We start from the raw sequence: 7,801 nt of genomic DNA on the forward strand, positions 1-7,801 counted from the left end.
ATAAACTAAACAAAATCTATTAATATCAAAAGCTTTTATATATCTTTACTATTTTACCTATTCATCTTTATAATAAAACTTTCTATTTTCTTGCCAATTGACTCTGGGAACAGTATTAGGAACAAAGTGAAAAATTAAATGATCCTACTCAAGCTAACAAAAACACACTATATCATTCTTATTATTACTAAAAAAAAGAACATGTTCTTGGAAAATAAAGTGAAACTGCGGGAGTGGGAGAAACAAAGAAATCTGTAACTGGCTGATGATCAATTAGTTATAAACATTACTGCACCCAGACCCGCCGTCTCCCTGGGGGAATGTAGATAGAAATCTATCATAATAACTTCATTCCACATGTACAAGAGCATGACCACAGCCACAATGGGTCCATGCACACATCACTAACAAGGAAGATTAATGACAAAATTAAATGGAGCCAACCCATACCGGGAACATGCATCAAAAACACCTTTAGTACTGACAATGCCTTTTTAAATAAACCAATTAATTTTAATGTATTATTAACATGTCCCTCGAGAAACACTGGGGCCCTTGGAATCCTCCGAAGGACATGCTAGTATGGCCTTGAGAAACTCCGGGGCCCTTGGAATCCCCCAAAGCTACACTAAGCCAAAAGTTAGGCCTTTAATTCTGAAAAGCCTTGTCAAGCAACCAAAGGTGAACAAACAAGAAATTCCCATGGAGCCGTGCTGCACATACAAGACCCTCTTGCAGCCTGCTGAACAAGGGGCATCATTCTCAGGCTCCCATGCCGTTCCCTATAGCAGGATGGCTCATTCCACCTAAAGAAACTCAGAGAGAGGAAGAAAAACAAACAAACAAAAACATTTTTTTTTGGCCATCAAGTTTTTAATGACCAAAAGGTACAAACTTAGTTACTCAAACGCAACCATGCAGAGTTTTCCCAAACATACAAATTGCTGTTTTTTTCATACTTGAGTCTTTTTTCATACCCCAATGGTATTTTTTAACAGTGTACAAAGAGTGTTACAGAAGAGAAAAGATACATGAAAAGGGAAACGACAGAAAAAGGAAGGAAGGCTGCAAAACACCTGAGATTCAATACACCAGGAGGTGAAACACGGTGAGAGAACAGAAAGGAGAGGCTGTCCCTCATGTGTCCATTAATTGAGTTGTTCCTACTCTTTCAAACAATTAGGCTGTCTTAGCTACTGAGTCTCATTGTAGGCTGTAAGTTGTTACTGTTTCAGTCACTGTAGGAAATAATCCACCTTTCATCGTTAGCTCATAATGTTAAACAACCAATGTTTCTAAATGAGCCCTGCAGTTTCTGAACAAACCCTGCCAGTGACCTTCTCTCAAACCTTAGTGCCACTATTTAGGAGGGGCTCATCAAGGATGTCAGTCTCAGGGGGAGAAGTAGGCTTCACTTGGATTACCACATAGCAAATCAGATAATTTCCTTTTAGGTCTGGGTCCCGATATAAGGTCATAAAGGCCTGCACACATGGGACCTCAGTTCACTTATGGGCCCTGCAACGTAAGAGACCCACTTGTAGGATGGTGTTGTAATGCAGAGAACCATTTGAGGCCACTATTCTCCATCATCTAACATATTGGGGCCAAGACACATTGCAGAAAAATGTGAGCTTTTTTCTTTTCAAACCATCTAGTTTAAAGTAGTTCTAGTTCTTTCATATGCACCCCAAGGGTGACTTTCAGGGATTGCTGGAGTATTTCCAATCTTGTCTCCTATGGGCATGTGAAAAAGAGAGCTGGAAAAGAAGAAGAAGGAAGAGGAGGAGGAGGAGGAGGAGGAAGGAGTCAATAACCAAGGTGCAAGCATCCTCTTCCTGGCACACTCTCCACTTGAGTAGATGGGCAGGCATTCCTCAGCAATCTACGTTCAGGGCCCATCGGAAGGCATCCTTCTCTGATGCAGCCATTTGTCCTTGGACATCTCCAAGTCAGAGGAGTTTGACACTGTCCCCTATCCCTAGGCATCCCAAAGGGGTGTCCTTCCCTGTAGACTCTTTTCTCTCACGATAAAGCTGGTGCCCAATAATAAGGTTAGGTGGGGAATTAGGATACAGGCCCTTTGACTGACCATCTGAATATAAGACAAAATGGGCTAACTGCCAGTTGTCCCTTTTACCAAAGATTTCAGAAGAACATTGAAAGTAAGGGTCACAAGTAGGAGGGTTCCCATGGTGCTAGAGTTTTTGGGTCTAGGACAACCATTAGAAGTATGTATCAATGTGGCAGAGCTGGAGAGAATTAAATACATGGGGGAAATATTGGGACTGGGGAATTAGAATTTCACACCATCCATGGTGGTACAGTAATACTGAAATAAGGTGGTATTTGGGAACCTTAGGATCTAATAAATGGGGAGTCCATTTGTCAGATTACACAAGGCCCAGTCTGAGCCTCTGATATTCCCACCAAATAGATATGTATGTATGATTTCCAGCCAAAAACTTGGTGTACTCCAGGGAGACATTAAAACTCAAATACCTCATTACAATAGATCCCAGTGGCCACAAGATGGCACTCCATTTAGACACTCACTGAAATGGGAAAAGCTGTAGAGATTCCTTGTTCAGACTTTCTCCTATCTCTGAACATGTTCTTCTCTCTGTCAAAACTGTCCTGTGTCTCAAATTCTCCTAGCTCATTCTTGACCTCCCCTTCCAGACGCAGCTCAATCTTCTGATCCATCAGCCTTCACCTTTTTCCCTCTCTTCCCTCTACCTGGCCTGGAGATGCTCCTCCTTAGCCACTCAACTCCTCCCCTTCTCCCCCTTCATCAGGTAACAACCCCACCTCAGCTCTGGTTTTTTATAACCCTTCCATGAAGTGGAATTATCCATGGAAGGAATTGTCCAAGTCCATATACAGGGAGCTGGTCTGTATGGTGGCTCAGGTACAGGCTTAAAATAATAGGTGGCCTGTGGGAGCCATTCCTGTTCCTTGCATGGACCCAAATTGGGAAAATCACTGGCTTCCTGGTCCCTTGGAAAAGAATACCTGAAACTGGGTAAAGTATAAAGAAATGAAATTTACTTCTCACTATTTTGGAGGCTGGGAAGTCCTCGGTCCAGGGTGCGCATCTGGCGAGGGCCTCCCTTCTTTTGGGAGGGGGCTCTGTACGAGGTCCAGGGACCACCGTGGTGTCATGGCGAAGATGACCTGAACCAGAGCTCACCTGTTCACTTGCTCTCTTCACAGAGCTGACTCAGTCAGCAAACACCAGTTGAGCTGCTTCTGTGGGTCCAGCTCTGGGAACAGGAAGAGTCCCCCCACCTCACAGATCTGGGGGAGACATGGCAGGAAAGGAAGAAGAGAGGAACGGGAGGAGGGAGGGGTGCTGGGGTGCAATTTAGTTACAGGGATGGGGGGCCGTGGGGGAGCCCAGGAATGGAGCTGTGACGTGGCTCACACTGAAGGAGGTGGGAGCCTGGAGGTGACACTTACCTAGAGACCTGAATGGGGAGCCAGCGAGGGTGGAATCTCCAGGCAGAGGACACAGCCTGTGCAAAGGCCCTGGGGCAGGACTGAGCCTGACATGTGGAAGAGCGACGGGGCCCATGTTCCTCTAGTCGCTGATTTTATCGCTATGATTGTCATTATTATTGATGAGTTCCCTACTCAAATGCCAAGCACGCCTCATCATGGAAAGCACCTCCAGAACCGGGATCCAGCCACACGGCCTGTTTCCCCACATGCCAGCGGGCAGGTGGACAAGGCGTGGTCGGGCGCGGCCGCTGGGGGTGCTGCAGAGCACCTTTGTGGCGGCCACCGGGGTGCGGGTGGCGGGCTCCCTGGACAGCTGACAGTCTAGAAAGCAGACATGCCAGGATCAGAGGCTGCTCTGCTCTCCCTGAGCATCACAGAGGCCCACAGCCTCCCCTGTTTTCCTGCATCCCTTTCCCAGCATGTGTGATGTGTATGTGCCTGCCTCTACCTTCGTCCTTTGATTTGGCTCAGTCCGGATCATTCCATCAATCAATCCCTCTGCAGGGGCATCTGGAAGGACCTGGGATCCCCCAAGGGTGGGACTATTGGCTCTCGGGCCACCTGCTGACTGCCGACCAAATCTGATTCTGTGCCCAGTCACGGGTCCCCCGTAGGGCATATACTTGGGCATTGCCTGGCTCTCTCAGTGACCTGAGTGGTTCTGCAGGGCTGACTCATCCTTTAGGCACTGTGCCCAGGGCTATCCTTTTAGGAGCCCATCAAATGTTTTAATTTTAATTTCTTTTCAAATTAGAAGAAAAAGAACTGTCCAGTTAGCTCAGTCAGTTAGCGTGCAGTGTTAGAACACCAAGGCCAAGGGTTTAAATACATACATACATACATAAGTAAATAAATAACTAAATAAAAGTAGAAGAAAAAATTATCATAAATAGGGGCTGGCCAGTTTGCTCAGTTTGTTAGAGCGTGATGTTATAACACCAAGGTCAGGGGTTTGGATCCTTCTACCGACCAGCGGCCTAAATAATAGATTTATAGTAAGGAACTCAGCCAAGATTATCTTTGCTTTGATAGCCACATAGCTGTAAAACACACACACACACACACACACACACACACACACACACACACAAGTTGGGAGTCCCACCCCAGGAAGCCCCCAGCCCCACCTGTCACCCTGGAGATTGCGACCTATCAGGCCCCTGCACAAAACCCTTCTGTGGATCCTCAGCACCCTCAGAACAAATACCTCATCCTCATGATGACAGGCAACAAAGCCCCCATCACCTCCCCACGGCTCCCCGCTTTCTCTCCACTCCAGCCTCACCAGCCTCCTTGCTGTTTCTCAGACACTCGAGCTCATTCCTGCCTCAGAGCCTTTGCACTGCTGTTCCTCTGCCTGGAACGCTTTTTCCTAGTTCTTATCATAGTCGACATGTTTTTATCCTTTGGTCTCAGCTCAACATCACCTCCTTTGAGTGGCCCTCCCTGATGCCCCCAGGTAAAGCAGCCCCCGCTGATCACATCAGTCTGATTTAGCATCTCCATATCACTAGCTAAATCCTCTTGTTTGTTTACTGTGTCTCCAGTTCAGGTTATCTCTGGCTGCATAAGAGATCACCCCAAAACTTATTATCTCTCACAATTTTGGTGGTTGACTGGGTTCACCTGGGTGATTCTTGATCAGGGTCTCTCATGTGGTCACAGGCAGGCAGTGGCTGGGACTGGAGTCACCTCCAGGCTTCCTAGCGCACACATCAGGTGGTAGACACGGGCTGCCTGCTGAGAGTTCAGCTGAGGCTGTTGACGACAACGCCTATATGTGGCCTCTCCATGTGGCCTGGGCTTCCTACCATCATGGCGCCTGGGTTCCAAAAAGGAGTTTCCTAAGCGGGAGCCAGGAAGAAGACACATTGCCATTTATATCCTACCCTTGTGAGGGCGCAGTGTCACTTCCATCGTATGCTACTGGTTAAGGTCCACCTGGGCTCAACAGGAGGGAAACGAGACCCCAGCTCTTGTCAAGGGGTATTAAATTCACATGGAAGAAGAGCGAGTGGGATGAGGGAGATTGTTACAGTTGTGAATTTTTTTCTTTCTTTCTTTTTTAATGTAGTAAATGACACATAACATATAATTTAGGGGTGCTGGTCATAGCAAATGATCACGGCCACTGATTGAGTGCAAAGGATGTCCTGGGCACTATGCCAAGCTCACATTTTAGCTCATTGAATGCACCCCAGAGACTTCACCTGTTCTCTCTTTAGTCCCACCTGCCAAATTAGGGGAATGGGGCTCAGCTGCCTGAAGCATGGGGAAGGTGGTATAGGATTGTGGGAGGTTTGTGGGCTTCCAAGTTGGCCTACCCTGGGTTTAGATTTCACAACTTTTTTTTTTTTGTCTTTTTTGTGACGGGTAAGGGGATCGCAACCCTTGGCTTGGTGTCGCCCACACCACGCTCAGCCAGTGAGCGCACTGGCCATCCCTATATAGGATCTGAACCCGTGGCGGGAGCACCACTGTGCTCCCAGCGCCGCACTCTCCCGAGTGAGCCACGGGGTCGGCCCACAACTTTTTTTTTTAAAGGGGATCGAACCCTGGACCATGGTGTTAACAGCACCAGCTTGAACCAACTGAGCTAACTGGCCAGCCCTAGATTCCACCATTCTTGCTGTGTGACTCTGTGTGAGTAACTTGACCTCTCTGGGCCTCAATTTCCCCATCGGTAAAATGGATGTAGGAACAGTACTTACTCGTAAGGTTGCTCTGAGAACTGGGCAGGGACAGGGTGAACTCATCTGGGCAACAAAATTTAAAGGGGCACCAAAAAGCGTCAGTCATTAAGAAATGGCTCCCAAACAGCTCCCACTGCCCGTCCCCTGTCCTGGAACACTTCCACAGAAACAACTACTACCATCTGAATGTTTGCGTCCCCAAAACTTCGTATGTTGAATCCTAATCCTCAAGGTGATAGTCTTAGGTGGTGGGACCTTTGGGAGGTGAGCGTGTCATGAGGGTGGGGCCCTCATGATGGGATTAGTGCCCAAATAAAGGATGTTGAGGGAGTTGTTTTCCCTGTTGGCCGTGTGAGGACACAGCGAGAAGGCACTGCCTATGAATCAGAGAGCGAGTCTTTGCTGGACACCAAATCTGCCACAACTTGGTCTCGGACTTCCAGCCTCTAGAACTGTGAACAATGAAATTCTGTTGTTTATGAGCAACCCAGGTTATGGCCAGTTACATAAACATATTCACTTTTATAAAAATTAAGGAAGTCACCTATTGGAAATTCAAAAAGCTTCAGGACTGATGTCTAATTAAGCAAAATAGCAAAGCATGTATCGTTGTGTAAACCAGAGGGCATAATAGAGTTGTGGAAACAATAATTACACGAATTGGAATTTCAAAGAGGGAGACTTCTAGGGCAGGGTGTTTGTTAATTCTCAGCGGGAACTGATGATCAAGGATACATCTGTGTGGTAAGACACCCATGGTTTGAATTTTCCTGCAAGCCCTACCTACTGACTCAGACTGTCATGATTGCAGTCTTGGATGTTCTGATTCCCCTCTCTATGTCTTAACATATTTGTATAAGATCTAATTTTTATGGTGGGTGTCTTGTTCTCTTAATACTTCTAGTGGCTCTCTGACTCTGAATCCACCAAGAAAAAGCTACAATGATCACACTTGGCCCCCGTGGAGAACAGAGATGATGACCCTTGGCCCATGCAGGGGACAGAGGAACCGGGGAAGTATTGGTTGGTCCCTCAGGACTGGTGCTGGGGTGAGAAATCACACAAATCGAGAAGCACTGACATGGTCAGTATTTTCCACAGGACATTGTGTTCTAGGGATGAACATGGAGGATTGAGGAACCAGGCAAAGGGTTCCTCAAAGTCAGAGGAAAATCTGCCTGAATCTCAAAGTGCCTGGGAGATAATGTTTCCACAGAGTGACAGGGCTGCTGATTGGTCCCTCAAGATTTTTTGCCACATTTGAAAGCTGCAGGGCGTGGGTGCAAAGCAGCAAGCTGAAACCTCCAAAGGTCACCAGTGGATTTGCCAGTCTTTCATGCTTGACCAGTGACCTACTAGAATTTTTATCCAAATCCCTGATGGGCCTTCCTTGAGGAAGACAGGAGAAGCAGAGATGGATGAGTCTCATTACAACTCTGTGTGTAATTGGACCCAGTAGGGTAGAGAGAGGGGAGAGAGAAGGAGGCAGAAGCCATCCCTGGAGGTGTAATCGGTGACAATTTGCAAAATAGATATAAATGGGTATAATACGTCAATCCACAGATTAAAGAACCCCATTTAGATAAGCAAAGCCCAACTGGGAA

This window comes from Cynocephalus volans, chromosome 10 (assembly GCF_027409185.1).
Source record: "Cynocephalus volans isolate mCynVol1 chromosome 10, mCynVol1.pri, whole genome shotgun sequence".
Taxonomy (NCBI): Eukaryota; Metazoa; Chordata; class Mammalia; order Dermoptera; family Cynocephalidae; genus Cynocephalus; species Cynocephalus volans.